Here is a 20,216-nt window from a genome sequence, read left to right as displayed (position 1 = left end):
CATGTCAGCAGTAACAGTATCAGTATCAGTATCAGTATTAGTATGAGTAGTAGTTTGTTCATGTTGGCAGTAGTAGGTGAGTGTGAGGGGGAGGGTCTGGGTTATGATGGATCGTCCTTGCGTCCGCGTGTCCACGGGTAGGAGACATCTTTTCACCATTGTTCGAAGTTCTTCGCGGCTAATTTTTCATGGGGCTTTTTCAACAATGAGCTATGGCTTGTTTTTACGATTTAGGTCTATTCATAATGGGTTGGACAAATGCACAATGAACTAATAATGTGCATAGAGCGCTTTGATTACTTATAGATACGATATACCAACGAATAATTATCGTGAAGCCGGCGTTCACAAACTATGCCCAACGATAGCCTAACTTATCCATGTCGTGCGGCAGATTATCTTTGCCGGTGACGTGGGGTTTGCTATTCATAGGCTGCCACATAACGATTTAAATGGCTGCATCTCCACTATTGAAAGTAGACGCTTACGCTCAACAATTGGATTTTTTTTACACTCAAAGACTTTTAAACGGTACCACTCAGCTATTTTCATTGTTTACAATGAACGATTTAAATTGCTGTCACTCGCCTTTTTTTTGACGCTGGGGTTTGGAAATTTGAAGTGTTTCTTCTGAGCGTGTTAAAACGCTCAAACTCGACTATTTTAAATAGACGCTGCCGATGGACAATTGGAATCATAGCCAAGCTAGACATCGAAGTGTGAACATCCTCGTCATGCCGAAGAAAAGTTTGAAGAATGCTGCAAATAAGTGTCCTGGCCGTGGCCGTGGACGCTGACGCAAGGACGATCCATTATACCGACGTCTTTCAGCCTATGAGTAACTTAAAAGTAACGTCTGTCGATGTGTGGCAACGATCGCGTAACGTGCCAACAACACGTTAATCATAGGTTAGAAATAAGTTTCGGGTACGCTAAACATTACCTCGGTGTGTCTCAACTTATGATTAACTTACAAGTAGCATGTGTTGACGTCTGTCAACGATCGCAGACCGTGCATACAACTTGTGGCCAGCGTAGCGGAACGTGCGAGTCATACGCCGGCATACGTCGTGAAATTTCAAGCATGAAAAAATTTGAGGACAACCAAAAAGTACAACGTTTAAAGCCAGCGTACAATGACGTATGGCAGTGTTTTTCAGCGTGCTCTCAATGTTATCAAAACTTACCCATAACGTATTCAACGTGTGCCAGCGTTTTAGAAAAAAAATTCAAAAATCGGCATACGTTGGCTAAAACGTCAAGGTGTGACTGGGCCTATACCCATACCGTATTCGACGTGTCCCAGCGTTTTAGACACATTTTTCATAGGTCAGCATACGCTGGCTAAATCATCAAGGTGTAACTGCGATGTTGACACTTCCAATTTTCAGCCGGTTATGATTTAAATCTGCATGCGGCAGGTTTTTAACAGAGAACGCCACGAGTTCATCGGCGATACGTGCAGCGCGCTATGACTAAGTTAAAGTATCGTTGGGCATAGGTTGTGAACGCTGACAACAGGCTAAGCATTCGTTGGTATAAGTTATCTTTAACACAACGAAACGTTCTGTGCCCATTACTAATACGTTATGCATACGACCAACACGTTATGAATACCACCAAAACTTAAAAAAAAAAACTCAAAACTTCAGCGTACGCCAACGTTTTACGTTCATTTTTATACGTTGCCATTCCTGGCTAAAACGTCAAGGTGTGACTGGGCCTTAACTATTAAATCGATCCGCAGCGCATCTAATCGATCTCTGAACATTTAAACAATGGAAGGTGAGCTATCTAGGGAACATGCACTTATCGACATAGCTGGCTAAGGGAACCTGTATGTTGTGTGCGATTGAATTCCAAATTCGTAACAATATCATACTGTTGTCCTGACAAGGAAGATTATACCAACTGTCACACATTACTCCTAATAATCTGGTTGTATAGCATTATAATACTGTTGCGGCTGCCAAATTTGGTCCAGTTTCATGATCTCAATCCTGACAAACCAATGTTGTGGGGATCACGCCAGACAATCGCTCCAGATGCCCCTAGCCGGATGAAGGGCGTATGTGCTCCTATAACTAACCCTTTTGGAAAGCAAATGGCTGATCAGGCAGCGTGTCAGGCTTCTTTCCGTGACTGTAACCCAAAACAGAGGTGTGATCAGACACCTCGCCCAGCAGTGGAGTGAATTCATTTGAACATTACTCGCTCAAAAACCCAGTTATCCTCTAAAAGGATTTGAAAGCCAATATGACTGTTCTGCTTCAGCGATTGCAACAGTCCGAATCAATTGAAAGACCCAATGAGTTCAACCATGTGTATTTTAAAACAGGAATGGGAAGAACAGGAAAAGCATTCATTAAATACTATTTACAAATTCCTACTATAAATTAAATAAGTGCTCCGAGGATTCGTACAGATGGAAGATCTTGCATATGCCACCTTAAGGCCTCAAGCACCACAAGCCAGTGACCTGGTAATTGTCCGCACACCATTGAGGGCACTGGGAAACACCTATCGCTCTGCCTGGTCCGATTCTAAACTCCTCTCCCGCCAGATGATTATAAATCACTGTGCGTTCCACACAGAATGGTCTGCGTATTCTTGGTTCATGGTGTTCTTTGCATTCTGTGGGTTGGTGCATTCTTGTGTGATCTGTGTGATCTTGGTCGGTTCATGGTTCAAGAGATAGAGCTTGGAGGAGAGGTGAAATGGAGCGAACAGGTCGGAGAGGAGTGAATGGGTCGGAATGGAGTGAATGAGTCAGAACAGAGCGAACGGGTCTGAACGGAGCGGTATGGGTCAGAACGGAGTGCTGGACGAGCAAGAGGACCAGACGCCAGGCTAAGCATAGTTACTAAGAAATAATCACTTAACACTCACAGACTTCCGTACACGTCACTCTTAAGCAATCTTCTCACACGTTCTTTTCTTCCCTTTCAGTCTCGTCTCCTGTGGATGGGTGTTCGTAAAAAGAGCATCAGCGATTCCCCAGGCGCATTGATCCACATCTGTTACAATATCCTCTCTGCACATCACTTGCCTATCATTTGCACATCACCACACCCTCATTATGCACTTCCTCCAACCATGCACTTTAGACACCCTCAGTTTTACACCTCCTTCTCCCTCCTCAGTGACTGGGTTTGGGCAGGTCCGTTGACCTCACCTGTTAATTAAGAGGTCACAAATACCTCATACTTTTCTTATCTTTCTGGACTATTCAAATTTTCCTCGGGATTTTCTATCCTTTTGATTTTCATCCTTCTAATTTTCCATCCTTCTGATGGTGCCTGTCATTTTCAAATAAATAAGATTGTGTAAGGATTAGAACAGTATAGCTCTGCCCTGTGTCTTTCTTTTGTAAATAACTACATTCCTTTTGCTGCATTTCACCCATCCTTGCTTTCTCTGCTTACTTATTGTGCTACATCGCTTTCTTCTCCCTTGCTAACAATAAAATTGCCAGTATTATAAATGTACCCAGTTCGTAGCATCTTTTCCTCCATTGATAAAGCATAGTCCACACCGTAGTATTCACTGGGAAGTTCTACCCCCGTGATTTTGATCTTGTTCGCCAGCGTCCACAAACTCTATCACTCAGCAGTAATCAGGGTGTGTACTGTGGGTACAAAACCCAATTTGTGTGGTCATCCAAAGGTAAGGTAACCACGCAAAGTAGTGACAACCTGCCACGATTGGCAATACCAATCAGCGTTTGTAGTTGCTGAACAACCCACTGGCAACCCAGGTCAAAAAACCAGTAAAGACCAGTAGCTTACTGGTCAACTGGTACCAGTTGAAAACCAGTAGCCAACTGGTACCAGTAAAGCCAGTTGGTTTCTTACTGGTTTTAATATGGAAATTGGAATAGAGTGATATATTACCAGTTGAAATACAATTGTATTTAACTAACTGGTATCAACTGGGACCAGTACATTGTAACTGGTATCAACTGGGACCAGTACATTGCAACTGGTATCAACTGGAACCAGTAAGACTTTAACTGGTACAAATATGAGCTACTGATTTTTTCAACTGGGAAATTGGAATTCTGACTGAATTTAACTGGTACCAGTTGAAACCAATAGAGACCAGTTAAAGACCAATTAGAACCAATAGAGACCAGTTGAAAATGTGTACTGGTTTTAACTGGTTTTTGGACCTGGGAATGGAGTTATCCGTGGCTGGTGGCCTCAGGACTGGGTGTTCGGGAGGAACTCGTGCTTCCCCTCATAGAGAACCTCAACCCTGGGCTGTAACAGTACGATTGGAATGTACATTTTGACTCTTTAGGCTGCTGAGACCACTTTATAAGTGTCGAAATCTGTTGTGAAATCTGATAATTTTAAAGAAATAACGAGTCATATAACTCTCTCCCTATCAAGTGCAGCCTGTGGCTGCTGGTTGCATCATTGGTTGGGACGCGGCGATGCCACTGATGCAGTGTCCCCCTTACCAGTACACTTAACTGGTGCTCATTTTGCCGACCTCGGAAGGATGACAGGCTGAGTCAACCTCCTGGTGTATATTAATTCAGCGGCCAACGGGGCTTGAATTCAGGACCCCAGGATCCCAAGCCGCCACCCTAACCATTAAGCCAACACCAGGCATAGTCTTATAACTAAGCCGATATACCTAATTACATTAAACAAGCAAGACAATGTTTCCTCCTTCTCTGGAGACAGAAAAGAAAATGTGAAATTTCTAAAGCATTAAACTTATCTTTTGTTATTGTTTGGAGGAGAATTATATTGAGTGAACCAAACAAAAAATTTAGGGATGTGACAAAATTAATTCACTTCATTGAGCTACAGTATATGATTTTTTTTTTTTTGTACAGCTTGTCGAGGCTCGTGTGAGAGCGAACACACAACGCACATCAAGGGGGCATGAGACAAGAGGGGCGGGAGTGGGAGGGACAAAACAGTGGGGAATAGACACATTAGGAGATCTGTGGAAGGGAGAGGGATGGGACGGGGAACATGGGGAATAGAAGATGGACATTACAGGGACTTTCAGGAAGGAAAGCAGGTAATTTGAAGGAAGTGGGCTTGGGTGGATTATCGGGGGTAGAAAAGATCGAGGATTTGGATGGGGGGTGATAAGAGGTGGTGGTGAACAGCTGTTTTGAAAGCCTGGAGGGAAGAATGGGAAAGAATAGAGTGAGGGAGTTTATTCCAAAGGCGGGAAAAAAGAGGACTGAAAGAGTGAAGGTGAGCAGTGATTCGTGGTTTTGGTAGTTTTACCAGAAGGGGGTTGTTGGCTGACCTTGAGCGCCCTGAGGAAATGTGGTGTGGACAAATCGCAAAGAGAGCAGGGGGTGGGGGGCAAGGCTGGAGAGGAGATGGTAGAAGACAGAAAGACCACCGACCAACCTGCGGTGATTGAGTGAGAGGCCCGAAGACTCAGCCTCATTGCGGGAGATGCTGATGATCCGAAATGCCCTCGTTTCTACAGCGTGAAGCCGAGAAAGGTGGGAGGCAGGAGCACCAGCCCAGAGGGGAGAGCAGTACTCCATCAGGCTACGGCCAAAAGCTTTGTAAGTGGTCAGGAGCTCAGGTGGGCCGAGGAAGGACTTTGCACGACGGAGGATTCCCAGTCGGCGACTAACTTTGGAAGCGAGGTTTGAAATGTGGCTTTCCCAGGAAAGGTCATGGCAGATAGTGGGACCCAGAAGCTTGAAAGAAAGGGCTTCTTCCAGAGGATTGTTGAGAAAGTGGATGGGTGGGTTTTCTAAACGGTCCTTTCGAAGAGACATAGTGAGAGTGTGAGATTTGTCTGGATTGAAAGACATGTTCCACATGTTGGACCAGTTTGTGATTTTATCCAGATCTGCAGTGAGCGATGTACCCCAGTCAGAAGGAGGCCCATAGGAAGAGAAGAACATGTTCTGGTGTGCGATGGAGAAGTTGATGGAAAATGTGAAAGATGAAGAAGTTGTTGTGGTTGGAGGAGACTTGAATGGACATGTGGGAAGGAGTCCAGACGGTTTTGAGGGAGTCCATGGGGGTTATGGATATGGTGTGAGATATGGAGAAGGTGAAAGGATCTTGGAGTTTGCTGATGGAGCTGATTTGTTGATCTGTAATACTCACTTCCAGAAAGCGGATAATAAGCTTATTACATACACGTCAGGTGGGTTGACGACAACCATTGACTACCTGATGGTGCGTCAGCGAGATAGGGGAAACCTCCGGGACACAAAGGTGATCCCAGGGGAGGAGACTGTTTCGCAGCACCACCTAGTTGTCTGCGATATAAGGATGAAAGGTGCGCAGAGAATTCGGCGGGTGAAGTACCAACCGAGGATGAAGGTGTGGAGGTTGAAAGAGGCGACAGTGAAGGAAGCATTAAGAGAGAGGCTGAGTATGGTTGAAGATGATGTGGTTGAGCTTGAAAGTGGTTGGATGTCAATGAAGGATCGTCTATTGGGAGCCGTTGGTGAGGTATGTGGATGGACAAAAGGACCACCGAGGCACTCGGAAACATGGTGGTGGGGTGATGATGTTGGAAAGACGATTGAAGAGAAGAGGAAGAAGTTCAAGGAATGGCAAAAGGCAAAGGATACGGTGGAAGAAGAGGCTGCACATGAAAGTTATAAGGAAGCCAAGAAGGCTGCAAAGAAAGAGGTTGCAAAGGCGCAGGAGGCCCATAGGAAAATGTTCGGAGAATGCTTGGATTCGGAGGAGGGTAAGAGAGCGGTATTCAGGATTGCAAAGCAGATAGCGAGAGAGACATTTGATGTGACGGGGGTGAGTTGCTTGAAGGATGAAGTGGGACAAATTGTTGCGGACTCAGATAGAATTAAAGGAAGATGGAAGAGATACATGGAAAGGCTGTTGAATGTAGAAAATGAATGGGAGAGCAACATCGAGAGTAACCCGGTTTTAGGACCAGCAGAGCAGATAACTGAGAAGGAAGTTGAGGAAGCTATAAGAGCAATGAGGAGTAGAAAAGCAGGAGGGTCGACGGGAGTTGTGGGAGATATGTTGAAGGCAGCGGGAAGTTGGGATGTGAAGAGAATGACAGAGATCTGTAATCTGGTGGTGAAAGAAGGCCGCATTCCAGTGGATTGGGAACTGAGTACCCTCGTCCCTCTGTACAAGGGGAAAGGTGACCCTCTGGACTGTGGCTCCTATAGAGCAATAAAGTTATTGGAGCATGGAATGAAGGTATTGGAAAGGGTGTTGGAGAAGAGGATAAGGAAGAAGGTAAAGATTGACAAAATGCAGTTTGGATTTATGCCAGGAAGAGGAACGACAGATGCAATTTTTATTGTAAGGCAGTTGCAGGAGAAGTACATGGAGAAGAGGAAGAAGTTGTTTTTTGGGTTTGTTGATCTGGAGAAAGCATTTGATAGGGTTACACGCAAAGTAGTGACATGGGCATTGAGGAAGTTAGGAGTGGAGGAATGGTTGATCAGAGTAGTGATGGCCATGTACGAGAGAGCACGCACAGCTGTAAGGACGAAGGATGGGAACAGTGGTGAGTTTGAGGTGAGGGTAGGAGTGCACCAGGGGTCGGTACTAAGTCCACTTCTATTTGTAGTTGTGATGGAGGTGCTGGCTCGGAGGGTAAAGGAGGGTTTACCGTGGGAGCTGCTGTATGCAGATGATCTGGTGTTGATTGCAGAGAGTATGGATGGACTGAAGGAGAAGATGAACAAGTGGAAGGAATGTATGGAGGCAAAAGGTTTGAAGGTGAATATCGGAAAGACGAAGGTGATGGCAAGTGGTAAAGCATGTGGTGAGGTGGAAAGGACTGGGAAGTGGCTGTGTGCTGTGTGCAGGAAGGGTGTCGGAGTGAACTCCATTCAGTGTACAATGTGTGCTGAATGGGTTCATCGAAAATGTAGTGGGGTGAGAGGGTCATTAACCAGTGTGGCAGCTACATTCAAGTGTAAGGTGTGCGTCGAGGGAGCAGCAGATGAAGGAATTGTTGAGTTGGATCTTGGAGATGGTGTGAAGCTGGAAGGGGTGAAAAAATTTTGCTATCTCGGAGACATGCTGAATGGAGAAGGTAGATCAGACTCTTCGACGGTTGCTAGAGTGAGATGTGCATGGAAGAAGTTTCGGGAACTGAGTGGCGTGCTGACGAAGAGGGGAGTGTCGTTGAAGCTGAAGGGAAAGGTGTATGCTACATGTGTGAGGAGTATGATGCTTTATGGGAGTGAGACATGGGTACTGAACATGGAGCAGCAACAAAGGGTGGAAATGCGAATGGTTCGGTGGATGTGTGGAGTATCGTTGAGAGAGAGGAAGACAAATGATGACTTGCGGAAGATGATGGGAATAGAGTCTGTGATGGAGGTTGTGAAGAGAAACAGGTTGAGATGGTTGGGTCATGTGTTGAGGAAGGATGAAAGTGACTGGGTGAGAGGAGTGTTGGAAATGAGTGTAGTCGGAAGTAGAGGACGGGGAAGACCTAGAAAAACTTGGCTAAATGTGGTGGAAGAGGAAATGTGGGCAAGGAGATTAAGAAGGGGAGATGGAGAAAGCAGGGTAAAGTGGAGAAGATTGTCATGGGGGCCGCAAGGCTAACTCCTGCTTTAGCGGGAAAATGGCCTTGAAATGCTTGTGTGTGTGTGTGTGTGTGTGTGTGTGTGTGTGTGTGTGTGTGTGTGTGTGTGTGTGTGTGTGTGTGTGTGTGTGTGTGTGTGTGTGTGTGTGTGTGTGTGTAGTGAGCGAAGAAGCTGCTGCTAGCCGGTCTGAGGGATGACCGATGGTACGGCAGAGGGTGGAGTCATCAGCAAAGAGATATGGAGGATTTTCCAGAGAGTCAGAGAGATCATTGATGAAAACCAGAAAAAGAACAGGGCCCAAAACGCTACCTTGAGGAACTCCAGCCTGGACAGTAAGAGGGGATGAAAGAACTCCATTTCGGGCCACACGTTGACTGCGACAGGAAAGGAAGTCTGCGAGCCATGAGTGGAGATGGCTTTGGATACCATGGGAAGAGAGTTTGGTGAGTAGGGCAGGGTGCCAGACTGTGTCAAAAGCACGTGATATGTCCAGGGATACGGCTCGGATTTCCTGTCTGGCATTGAGGACCTCCATCCATTGTTGGGAGAGCAGAAGCAGCATATCCAGGGTAGAGTGACGAGGTCTGAAATCAAAATGATGATCGGAAATCAAGCTATTGGAGAAGAGAAAGGATTTCATGTCTGAAGCGATGATGGATTCCATAACCTTGCGGATGATTGGGAGAAGGCTGATTGGTCTGTAGTTGCAGGGATCTGTTCTTGCACCATTTTTATGCAGGGCATGATGTTTGCAGATTTCCAAGAAGATGGCAGATGACCTTGAGCAAATGAGAGGGTGAATAGAACAGAGAGACGGTGAGCAAGAGCAGAAGAGCAGGCTTTCAAGACACGTGGGCTGATGCCGTCTGGACCGGTTGCAGAATCTGAGTTGAGGTTTGACAGCAAGCTCTCAACCTTGTCAGGAGAAAAGGACACATAGTCCAGGGACAGTTGGGTGCAACTGGGTAAGATGGGTAGATAAAGTGATGGGTTTTTGACACAAGATTACCTGCAAACAACGAGTTTAGGCATTCAGCTTTTTCACGTGCGGTATCAGCAGTGCGGCCATTTGAGGTAAGGGAGGGGATGGAGGGGGAACATACACCAGAAACAGATTTGATTAGATGCCACCAGGATTTTGAGGAGAGAGAGAGGTTTGAGAGTTCAGACTTGAGATGAGAAAGATGATGTTTTCTGGCTCTCCTGAGGGTAGATACACACTCGTTCCAAGCTTTATGGAAGGAACTGAGATTACCCTCAGTTGGGTTTGCTTTCCATGAGGCAAAGGCAAGTTGTTTCAGGACAACTGCCTCGACACAAGCTTCAGTAAACCAAGGGTGGGAGGAAGGATAGGACAACTGAAGACGAGAGGGGATAAATCTGTGCATGAGAGAGCAAGTTTCTTTGAAAGAATTCCCAGGATGAGTTGATGTTGGAGAAAGTATCGATAGGAGACCAGTCTACAAGTTTCATGGCTGCTTGGAGACCCTGCCAGTCAGCTTGAGTGAAATTCCGGACTCGACGGCGGTGAGGTGGTTCTCTGATAATAGCCAGAGAGATGTCCACTTTGACAAGGACGTGGTCAGAAGAATCGATTGGAGCAGAGAAAGAGCAGCAGATATTGTCAGGGAAATTTGTCAAAATTAGATCCAGAAGAGATGGAGTACCATTGGTTGAGATCCAAGTCGGGAAGTTGACCGATTGAGTCAGTCCCAATGAGTCACAGAAAGCTTTTGCTGAGGTTCCATGACAGGTGAGAGAGGTACCCACACCCAGCCAACTGGCATGATGACAATTGAAGTCAGCACATAAGAGGAAGAGAGAGTTTGGATGAGAATATAGAAGATGGTCCATGTTTTCGGATAGTGAGGTGAAGATGGAGTCATCACTGTTCGGTGGACGGTACAGTACACATATAAACATGAGGTGGGAGTGGAGGGGAAGCCGTAGCTTGAGGTATTCCTAGGGTTGTGGGGGAGTGAGAGCAGTGCATGGAGAGTGAGGAATAGAGTCTTTGATGAAGAGAGCAACTGCTCCACCAGGACGAAGCTCAGGTCTGTCCTACCGGAGGAGGGAGTAACCAGGGAGAGATACTTGGAAGTCAGACATGTCTTGGGGGAGGAAAGTTTCTGTTAGGCAGATTATGTCTGGTTTGTCAGTGGCAACCTGTATGGAAAGATCTGAAAGGTTTGAGCGAAGGCCCCGGATATTTGAGGTCCACACTTTTAATGAAGAGGTAGGGGATGAGGCTTTCCGTGCAGGGGGGGGGGGGAGGGGGAGGGTAGGACAAGGGACGAGGAGGGGAGGTAAGGAGGTTGTTGAGAGAGTGTGGGGGATTGCAGAATAGCTAGGGGAGGGGGCCGGATGAGGAGGAGAAAAGGCTCTGTGGTGCTGGGGGAGAGGAGGGACAAGAGAAGGGGAAGAAGGCAGTTGAGGATTTGAGGGGGTGCAGTGAAGAGATGGAGGTGAAAGGGCAGTGGAAGGAGGCAGCTTTGTGGATGAGAGGGGAGGCCACTTTGAGAAGGATGAGTGAGGGGGATGAAAGGTGGGACAAAGGTGAGGGGGGAATTTTTGAGAGAGGTGAGAGGGAGGCTTGGAGGGAGAAGAGTGGGATGGTTGCTTTGAGAGTGAGGGGTGAGTTGGTACTGAAGTTGGAAAAAAAGAATGGTTGATGGAAAGCGAACATTCATAGCAAACTGGGTTTTTTTTAAGTTTTAGGTCAGAGATGTGATTTAACACAATTCTTGATGGATGCAATAAAGGTGAATTCAGAGAATGGAGAGAAGAAATGTTGTAACAGTTGGATTTTTTCGGCAAGGAATCAAGGAGAGGTCGAAATGAGAGCAGTCTGTTAAAATGGCAGAAGAGTAGTGAATTATGAAACAGTAAAGAGTCCCACATGTGTGAGAGAGGAAGATGAAGCATTATAAGATTTTGTTTTTGTTATTATTATGAATGTTTGAGAGAGTTTTCAACAGATTAGGTCATGGAAGTGTTGTGGAAAAAAATTGAGGAAGAAGAGGAGGAGGAAGAATAACAGGAAATTGAAGAGACGATGAAGAAGAAGAAGAATAAGAAGAAGAAGAAGAAGAAGAAGAAGAAGAAGAAGAAGAAGAAGCAGCAGAATCAGGAGAAAGGTGGCGGTTTTTAAAAACAAAAATTTTAAGATAAGAAATAGAGAGATTAGTTGAGAGAAATGGGGGACGTTAGGAAAGTGGGGAAGATAGAAATTGAAGGTAATGGGGAGAAAAAACAAATATAACGTTCGTACACCGAGGGGAACCGGTAGGCCTCAGCCTAGGCCTCAAGCCTTGGCCTCAAACATCCGGTAAGATAACGTCGCCAAAAACTCACAAAATAACACGATTTTTGAAACAAAACTGAACGAGGAACACAGTAACATGTAGGTGAGAAAAATAAACAGTTAAAACAAGACAAATTACGACCGGAAACTTATCTTTGAGATCGTCAGCAGAGAGCTCCTAAGGAGACCTCTCGACGCTCCCATAGAAATATCTCGAGAAATATCTATTTCGAGATTCTATCTCGAGAAATAGAATCAGACCTCTCGACGATTTAATGCATTCACTGCCAGACCTCACTCCCTGTCCCCCAAAGGGACTGCCTGTCCATAGCATTGGCCAGATCTGTGTCTATTTTCGGAGGTTTCGTGAGGTGCTCCACAGGGAATCAAAGCAAATCTGGTTTAAAAAATAAACTGACGTTTTAAAAAAATGTTATAACGCTTGCACGGACCCCGAACCGATGTTCCACGAGATGCGTGTGCAGATGAACAGGCAAGAATACGGATTATCTGCAATGTGTATTTCATAGGCGATTGAACTTTTCAATGTCTCCAGGGTTGTTCTGCATTAAGCTACAACTCTTTTGTGGATAAAGTCATTATTTGAACAAATTCATTTTATTTCCTTAACTGCTGCATGCACGGTGAAGACTGGCTTTAAAGTTAAAGGGATCCTATATGATGTGCAGTGACAGCCTGGACAACCGTTCCTCATCAACCATTTAATTGGAGTGCTTGCAAGTGTGTTTAAGCCACTTGCTGAATGCCTTACAGTCGATAGCGGTACCATGCTACGTCCTTCTGAGCGAATCGTTCACTCACTGTGGACGCTTTTGCCCGCCATGTCATTCAGAGTGAGTGGTTTGTGCTCCACCACCCTGAGCAAGTGGTTCGTGCTCCACCACCCTGAGCAAGTGGTTCTTGCTCTGCCACCCTGAGCAAGTGGTTCGTGCTCCACCACCCTGAGCGAGTGGTTCGTGCTCCATCGCTCTGAGCGAGTCGTTCATGATCCATCACCCTGAGGGAGTGGTTCATGTTGTATCACCCTGAGCGATTAATTGTATCACCGCCTGATTGTATAATCATGTTGTATCACCCTGAAATTACCCCTGATTTCTGAGCTGTTTGCCATATTAACTTGTCTTCTAAATTACCAAGTCAAATCAGCCAAGCGTGTGTGTGTATATGTGTGTGTGTGTGTGTGTGTGTGTGTGTGTGTGTGTGTGTGTGTGTGTGTGTGTGTTTGTGTTTGTGTGTGTGTGTGTGTGTGTGTGTGTGTGTGTGTGTGTGTGTGTGTGTGTGTGTGTGTGTGTGTGTGTGTGTTTGTGGTTCATAAAGCATCTCTATCTCTCTATCTCTCTCTCTCTCTATCTCTCTATCTCTCTATCTCTCTATCTCTCTATCTCTCTCTTTTTCTCTCTCTCGCTCTACCCCCTCCCAATACAGTGAAGCACCCTCCTTCCACACCTCTCTCACTCTCCCCTCCCCTCCCCTCTCTCTCTCTCTCTGTTTGCCTGTGGACACATCCGGACGTGTCCCGGCTGGGTATGTCTCCGGATATGTCTGGGCAGTGGTTGTCTCCGGCCAGCTTGGCTCCAGACGTGTCCAGGCAGTGTTTGTCTGGACGTGTCCAGATGGGAGTTTGTCTCTGGACATGTCCGAGCGGTGTTTGTCTCCAGCCAGTTTGGCTCCAGACGCGTCCGGGTGGTAATTAACGCTCCACCGCATGTCTGCCTTCCCTTTCTCTCACCTCACACTGTCCTCCCTTCCCCCACCCCTCCTCGCTCTCCCTCCCTCCTCTGTCCCCTCTCCCCCACCACTCTCTCCCTCTTACCCCCTCTTTTTCTACCTTCCCCCTTTAGTAATCCCTTCAGCGAAGTGATGGGTGGTATTTGCTAGTAACAAAATAAACAACAAAAATAATGATAACATTGTGACAAAGCATATATTCATTAATACTCATAATACTTACAACAATAATAATAACTAGAACTGCGAGCAGTCGTGACAGGCTTCCAAAGGCAGGCGTTTAAGATACTGGAGGGTTCAGATAGGCAAAATAAATGCAGAAAAGTTTGTCAGCAGAACAGACAGTGAGTGACAAGACCAGGATACATTGACTGAGAGTGAAGAAGACGAGGAGTGTAAAGAAAGTGGTAAGACTAGGGTCTTTCACTCAGAGGTCAGTTAAATCATGGAATGGTCTCACTGGAAAGGTAGTTGCAGCAGCAGAAACAGGGGATAGGTTCACATTCTAATTAAATAGCCAGATAGGTATACTGTGATGCATTGGAGACAGAGGGGACATGGATATTGGCAGGACTTGTTGGTAGCTTGAGCATGCATGGGGGATTGAGCACATCTGTGCTGAGTGTGATGTTTGTGAGTGTCTAGTCAAGGGATGGTGTGGTTACTTCTGTTATTATGTATTCTTCACCCTAACACCGTCTTTTGGCCATTTTTTTCTTTGTTGTAATCTGTTTCTTTGTTGCTCAACGATCCCGAAGATGTTAAGCCGGTTACTCAGTTGAGCTAACAAAAGGCTCTTTTCTTTATTGATTCTCTCTAAACCCAAAGTACCTGTCGTGGGGCAAGCCCAAATTAAAAACAGAACCCGGATAATCTAATTACAGATGAACGAGTTTTAACCTCAAGCAAAGAAAAACTCGAATCTAATCAGGCCACAGTGCATAACCTTCACAGTGATAATAACATGCCCTTGCTGTCGCTTCTGTGTGGGGTTGAATATCATTGAATATCATTGAATATCGTCATAAACAGCCGCGGTAACACAATCATAGCAACGCCGTTAGCAACGCCTGAGACCCGCTTCTCTGAGACTTGTGATGCTTGTTTTAAATAATTTTATTTGATGTCCGGTGACCAAAGCAGAAGATGTACAGATAAACAAGAGCTCGAACCAAAGCGTTTCATATATTTAAAAGAGAGTTGTGTGGTCTTATAGCTGATTTTCACTTTGATTCCTTCTTTGTTACACCCATGACACCAAAGGTGGATGGAGGTGATGTTTTCATCCCTGGTTGCTTGTTTATTTTGTTTGTCTGTGAACAGGATATCTCAAAAAGTTCTGGATGGATTCAGATGACATTCGGTGCACAGGTGTGGTGTTTGTGCATAGACGAGACGCAAGAGGGTGTGATGAGGAAGGAGTTCTGGGTGAGAGGTCAGGAGGTGTGCAGTGCAAAGCTTGTTATGTTCGGATGTTCTGTTGAATAAAACCGTTGGAGAATATTGCACTCCTCATTATTGGAGTACTTTACGATACAACAACAGGTTGGGCATGTGACAAGGAGAAATCGTTTTACTTTTGGTGAGGATTTGAATCCGGATCCAGATCCACCAATTTTTTTTCATGATTCTCCACCATTTATTGATACTCCTAAAATGGATATATTGTTACGGCTGTGGAAATTCGCAAACCACCATTCAGGACCCGTAGGTGAGATATCTTGATAGGTGCATGTGTGGTTAGCCCTAACCCATTGTCTAGAGGGAATTTATGTGATTCATCCGGGCTGCGACGCTTTGAGTCAGTCGTTTTTCTTTTTCTATCTTTTATTTCAAACACACAACATTTCAACAACCACGCCATCCCCATCACAGCGCCAACCACACTACAACCATGCCACCTCCACCATCTACGCTACTACATCTTCGCCACTCGCCATTCAACAGGCTCCGTGCAGTTACGATCTCCGCGGAGGAGCAAACAAAAACCAACAAGGACGCTCGGTGGGCTTTTCCCGCCTGTTTTCCAGTCTGACTTCCCCGCGCTTGGAGTGGGAGGAGGGGCGATGCAGGTCAAAGGTCAGAGGTCATGTGAAGGTGGGGCCTCTTTTTGGGGGAATAATTCCCTGGCTCCGAGCCAAGACCTGACTTCCTCGGCCCGGACGGAGCGGGGTGGAGGGAAAGCGTGAGGGCACGCCCCCTTCGAGAAGCTTCTCCAAGAAGCTCGAAGGGAGGCGGGGCCGAAAACGGGGCGGGGCGGAAGGGCGGAGTCCCGCGTGATAAAAGACGGACACGGGCGGGCGCAAAAAAAGCTCCCTGAAAAAGCTCCCTGAGAGGTTCCCAAAAAGAAGGTTTCCTGAAAGGCTCCCTCTCGCGCTTCTTCTTCATCTTCATCTTGGCTGGTGGTTCGGTTGGTTGGTCATCAGGGAGAGGTCCTGCGCCCGCGAGCAGGCCTGTCACAAAGGCATGGACGGGAGACGCGGCAGCGCCCGTTGCGAGGTGGACCTGTGCGTCCGGACGGGGAGTGCCGGAGAGGGTTCGCCGGCCGCGAGCGAGGTCGGGGCCAGGCGCGACCACGCAGACGGTCGTGGGAGAGGGACTCACCAGAGACAAAAGGGAAGTCGCGACTTTCTTTCTTTTCTTTGGGGTTTTGGTGTGAATGGCCGTGGGTGGCGCCAGTCTGGCTAAAGTAGAACTGTTTAAGTGTTGCCGTGTGTATGCGTATTCGGGTGTAGCTCTGCATCGTTGCTTTTATTGTTCTGGTTACTATATGTGAATTTTGATTGTGTATTGCTGTAAATACGTGCCTTACATGCTTGTCTGTGTGTGCGTGTGAATAAAATGCTTGCTTGTTGAACTGTGTCTGCTCTGCTTCGTCTCTTTTCCTCTTTTATTGACCCTCCATCCTGCTTCACGTAAAGGGTTCATAGTGGGCTTAATACGCCCGGTAATTAATCGAAACCGTCGAGGCCAACGATAACACCACTCGGTTATCACTGTAGCATGGAACGGACCGCTTAAGCGGATCGTGTCCGGAGTCGGCCTGTGGTGTGGTAGAATCGCCCAGTCGACCATCCGCGCAGGTACTTAGGTAGATCGAATTTGGCGAGCAACCCTATCCTGCGCAGGTTGGCAATTGGCATGGTCGTGGTGGGGTTAAACCCCCACCCATGACTCGCTCCCGGCGTTGTTCCGAGAGGGTCACGACTGAATTGTCCATCCGGTGGGCGACGCGGTCACGATTCGAGTGACGTGGCCGTCTGCACGCTGGCGGGCATGAATCCGCAACAATATATATATATATATATATATATATATATATATATATATATATATATATATATATATATATATATATATATATATATATATATATATACACACACACATATATAATCACAATATCTCAAAAAGTTATGCATGGATACTTCTGTCACCTCCATCGTTCGGTGCATACTCTGTCTGGCTTATGGAGGTTTGGCAGAATTTGTCAAATAAAGGCATTTAGCTATTTGGGCAGTGTATAATTATATGTATGGCTGCTGTAACAATCAAGACTCCAGCTTGCCAACCATCCGTGCCGCACCAGAAGTGCGTCAGTAGGGTGAATATACTGATTCTGGCTCACTTTTCCCCATGTAAATGAATGGGGGATTTTCAGCGATTCATATTTTTTTTCCCTAAAAATAAACCCCCTTTTTATCCCAAGGTATATTTATTTGTCTCCCCTTTTAACCTGGGGACACTTTTTTTTCAAATAACCCATGCAATAAGATAAAGATTTGTTCAAGTAGCAAAGTAGTAATGTGATTTGTTAAAGGTGATTCTAAAGAAATATCGGAAACGTCTAAGCCTCGGGACACTCTTTTTCAAATAACCGATGCATATTGTTTAGCTCACTCATTGAACCTATAAAGATTTGTTCATTCTCAAATTCCTTCAATAGTTTAATTTTCTTTGCACAATAATCCCCATCTAAAATATTGAAAAACAAAACATTTGAATCTTTATATTTTTTAAGATACCCCTTTTGTGCCATTACGAAATGATAAACTTCTCTTAATGCTCTTGTTTGACCACCTCCTGAGCCACAGGTTATTTTTTGTTAAGCCATGCCCACTTTTCATAAGCCCCGCCCACTTTCAAATGGAATTTTTTAAAGCCCTGTCCACTTTTCTTTAAGCCCCGCCCACTTTTCACGAGGTATTCCATAAGCCCCGCCCACTTTTCATGGGGTTTTTTATAAGCCACGCCCACTTTTCCTAAGCTCCGCCTACTTTTGCAAAGCCCCACCTACTCTTACATCATTTCCAGTTCATCTCTGACTCACAAAGAAATCACAAGAAAATTCCAGCATGTTATGGTTTTGAAAAATTTCCCAATGAAGGCTTGCCTGGGCTTGCCCAGGGAATTTCCAAAGGAAACCACACCCACCAGTCTTTCCCTATAAAAGCCTCAAGCCCAGGCTCCATTTTAAACATTTTTTTTGCTGGTGATGGTGTGCTGTGTGCTTGCCTGGAACTCTCTGACTTATATGGAACTAAACCTTCAAGTTGATGAACTGGATTCAAACCTCTTATCCATTGAGGTAAGATTTTATTTTCCTATTTTTAGTTCCTTTTAAACATCGACTCGTTTAATAATTAAATAACTTAATTAATACATTATTATTTCCTCTCACAGGAAATTGTATCTGAAATGCAATATGAAAATACCGATTTTGCCACAACTTGGGGCGAAATTGTTGGCTTGGTTGAAGACCTTGTGAGCGACCAAGACCCACAGAACGAGCAAGACCTTGAGTGGGATGACTTTGGGGTTCCTTGGAACTCTCCGACTTGTATGGAACTAAACCTTCAAGTTGATGAACTGGATTCAAACCTCTTATCTGTTGAGGTAAGATTTTTATTTTCCTATTTTCAAACTTTGATTGAAGCATACTCAATTAATAATTAAATCACTTGATTAATACATTATTATTTTCTCTCACAGGAAATTGTATCTGAAATACGAAATGAAAATACTGCTTTTGCTACAACTTGGGGTGAAATTGTTGGCTTGGTTGAAGACCTTGTGAGCGACCAAGACCCACAAAACGAGTTCGTCCTTGATGACCCAACCAAAGAGTTATACCTTGGAGACCAGCAAAATCCTGAAAAAGAGTTTTACAGCAATAGTACTCATTGTGAGTTATCAAGACAATACCCACTGAACAAGTTATACCTTGATGAGCCAGAATACAAGTTTTACCTTGGAGACTCACAAATCTTGAAAAAATCAGTAAATGAGTTCTGCCTTGATGGTTTAAATAACTACCTTGGAGACTCAGGAAAAGGGTTCTGCCAAGATGGTTCTAAATATGGGGCCTACCTTGGAGACTCACAAATTTTGAAAAAAATCAGTAAATGAGTTCTGCCTTGATGGTTTAAATAACTACCTTGGAGACTCAGGAAAAGGGTTCTGCCAAGGTGGTTCTAAATATGGGGCCTACCTTGGAGACTCACAAATTTTGAAAAAAATCAGGAAATGAGTTATCCTTAAGAGACTTTGTAAGTTGGTTTTATTTTGAATATTTGAAATGTGGGTTCTGGCTTGATAACTCACAATGTGATACATATCTTGGAAACTCAATGGGAATGTGGTTATACCTTGAAGACTTGGAAAGTTGGGTTTACGTTGGAGACTTGAAACTTTTTTGGAGACTTTTATTTATTTATTTATTTATTATTATTTTATTTATTTATATTTTGGAGACTTTTGGAGTTGCTATCACTCTTTGGGATCTAAACCTATCGATGTAGTTCTTTGTCGGATGGTCCTTGATGGGAGCAAGATCAAGAAAGTTCTGGGAAGAAAGTGCAGGCTTACTCCCCCTTTCTACGTCATCAAACCTGAAAGCCTTAAAAGACAGAATTGGAAGAAGAGAAAAAAAACATAAAAAATATACATTGTTCGTTCTGGGAAGAAAGTGCAGGCTTACTCCCCCTTTCTACGTCATCAAACCTGAAAGCCTTAAAAGACTTAAAAGACAGAATTGGAAGAAGAGAAAAAAAAAAAACGTAAAAAATATATATATATAGGTGGAAATCTCATTTTGAAAAAGACATTGTGTTGGGCGAGGATTGAGTTGGCGTTGAGATTTTGAATGTGAGGGTTGGGGTTGAGATTTTGAATGTGAGGGTTGGGACACACACACACACACACACACACACACACACACACACACACACACACACACACACACACACACACACACACACACACACACACACACACACACACACACATCAACAAACAAAGTTAAGCCTTGACTATTCAGTTGAGGATTCTGTGTTTGGGGTTCACAGATCTAAGAACGTCCCCCTTGACACACATTATATACTGTTATACACCTCGGACTTGGCCCTCGAGTGTCCACAATGGTGTATAGTAGGAGGGAGTGAAGCGCCAACCCATTGCTCCCATTGCACACACATTATACACTGTTATACACCTCAGACTTGGCCCTCGAGTGTCCACAACGGCGTATAGTAGTAGGGAGTGAAGCGCCAACCCATTGCTCCCATTGCACACACACACACACACACACACACACACACACACACACACACACACACACACACCAACAAACAA

At 45.1% G+C, this 20,216-nt stretch overlaps 1 protein-coding gene and 1 long non-coding RNA gene across 2 annotated transcripts in view; one reads left to right on the top strand and one right to left on the bottom strand.

The window, feature by feature from the left end:
- LOC147034445 (extracellular calcium-sensing receptor-like) overlaps positions 1 to 20,216 on the bottom strand; it is a 109,251-nt gene that overhangs the window by 47,945 nt on the left and 41,090 nt on the right. The window lies entirely within an intron of this gene.
- Positions 18,207 to 19,882, top strand: LOC147034446 (uncharacterized). Its single transcript, XR_015058746.1, has 2 exons — positions 18,207 to 18,479; positions 18,576 to 19,882. It is a non-coding gene; the product is annotated as an uncharacterized LOC147034446 (long non-coding RNA).

The sequence above is a fragment of the Eptatretus burgeri genome, chromosome 1 (assembly GCF_056783735.1).
Source record: "Eptatretus burgeri isolate ZD-2024b chromosome 1, Ebu_testis_v1, whole genome shotgun sequence".
In the NCBI taxonomy this organism is placed as follows: domain Eukaryota; kingdom Metazoa; phylum Chordata; class Myxini; order Myxiniformes; family Myxinidae; genus Eptatretus; species Eptatretus burgeri.
Note: the sequence above shows the minus strand (reverse complement) of the source record. Positions and strands in the feature narration are given on the sequence as shown.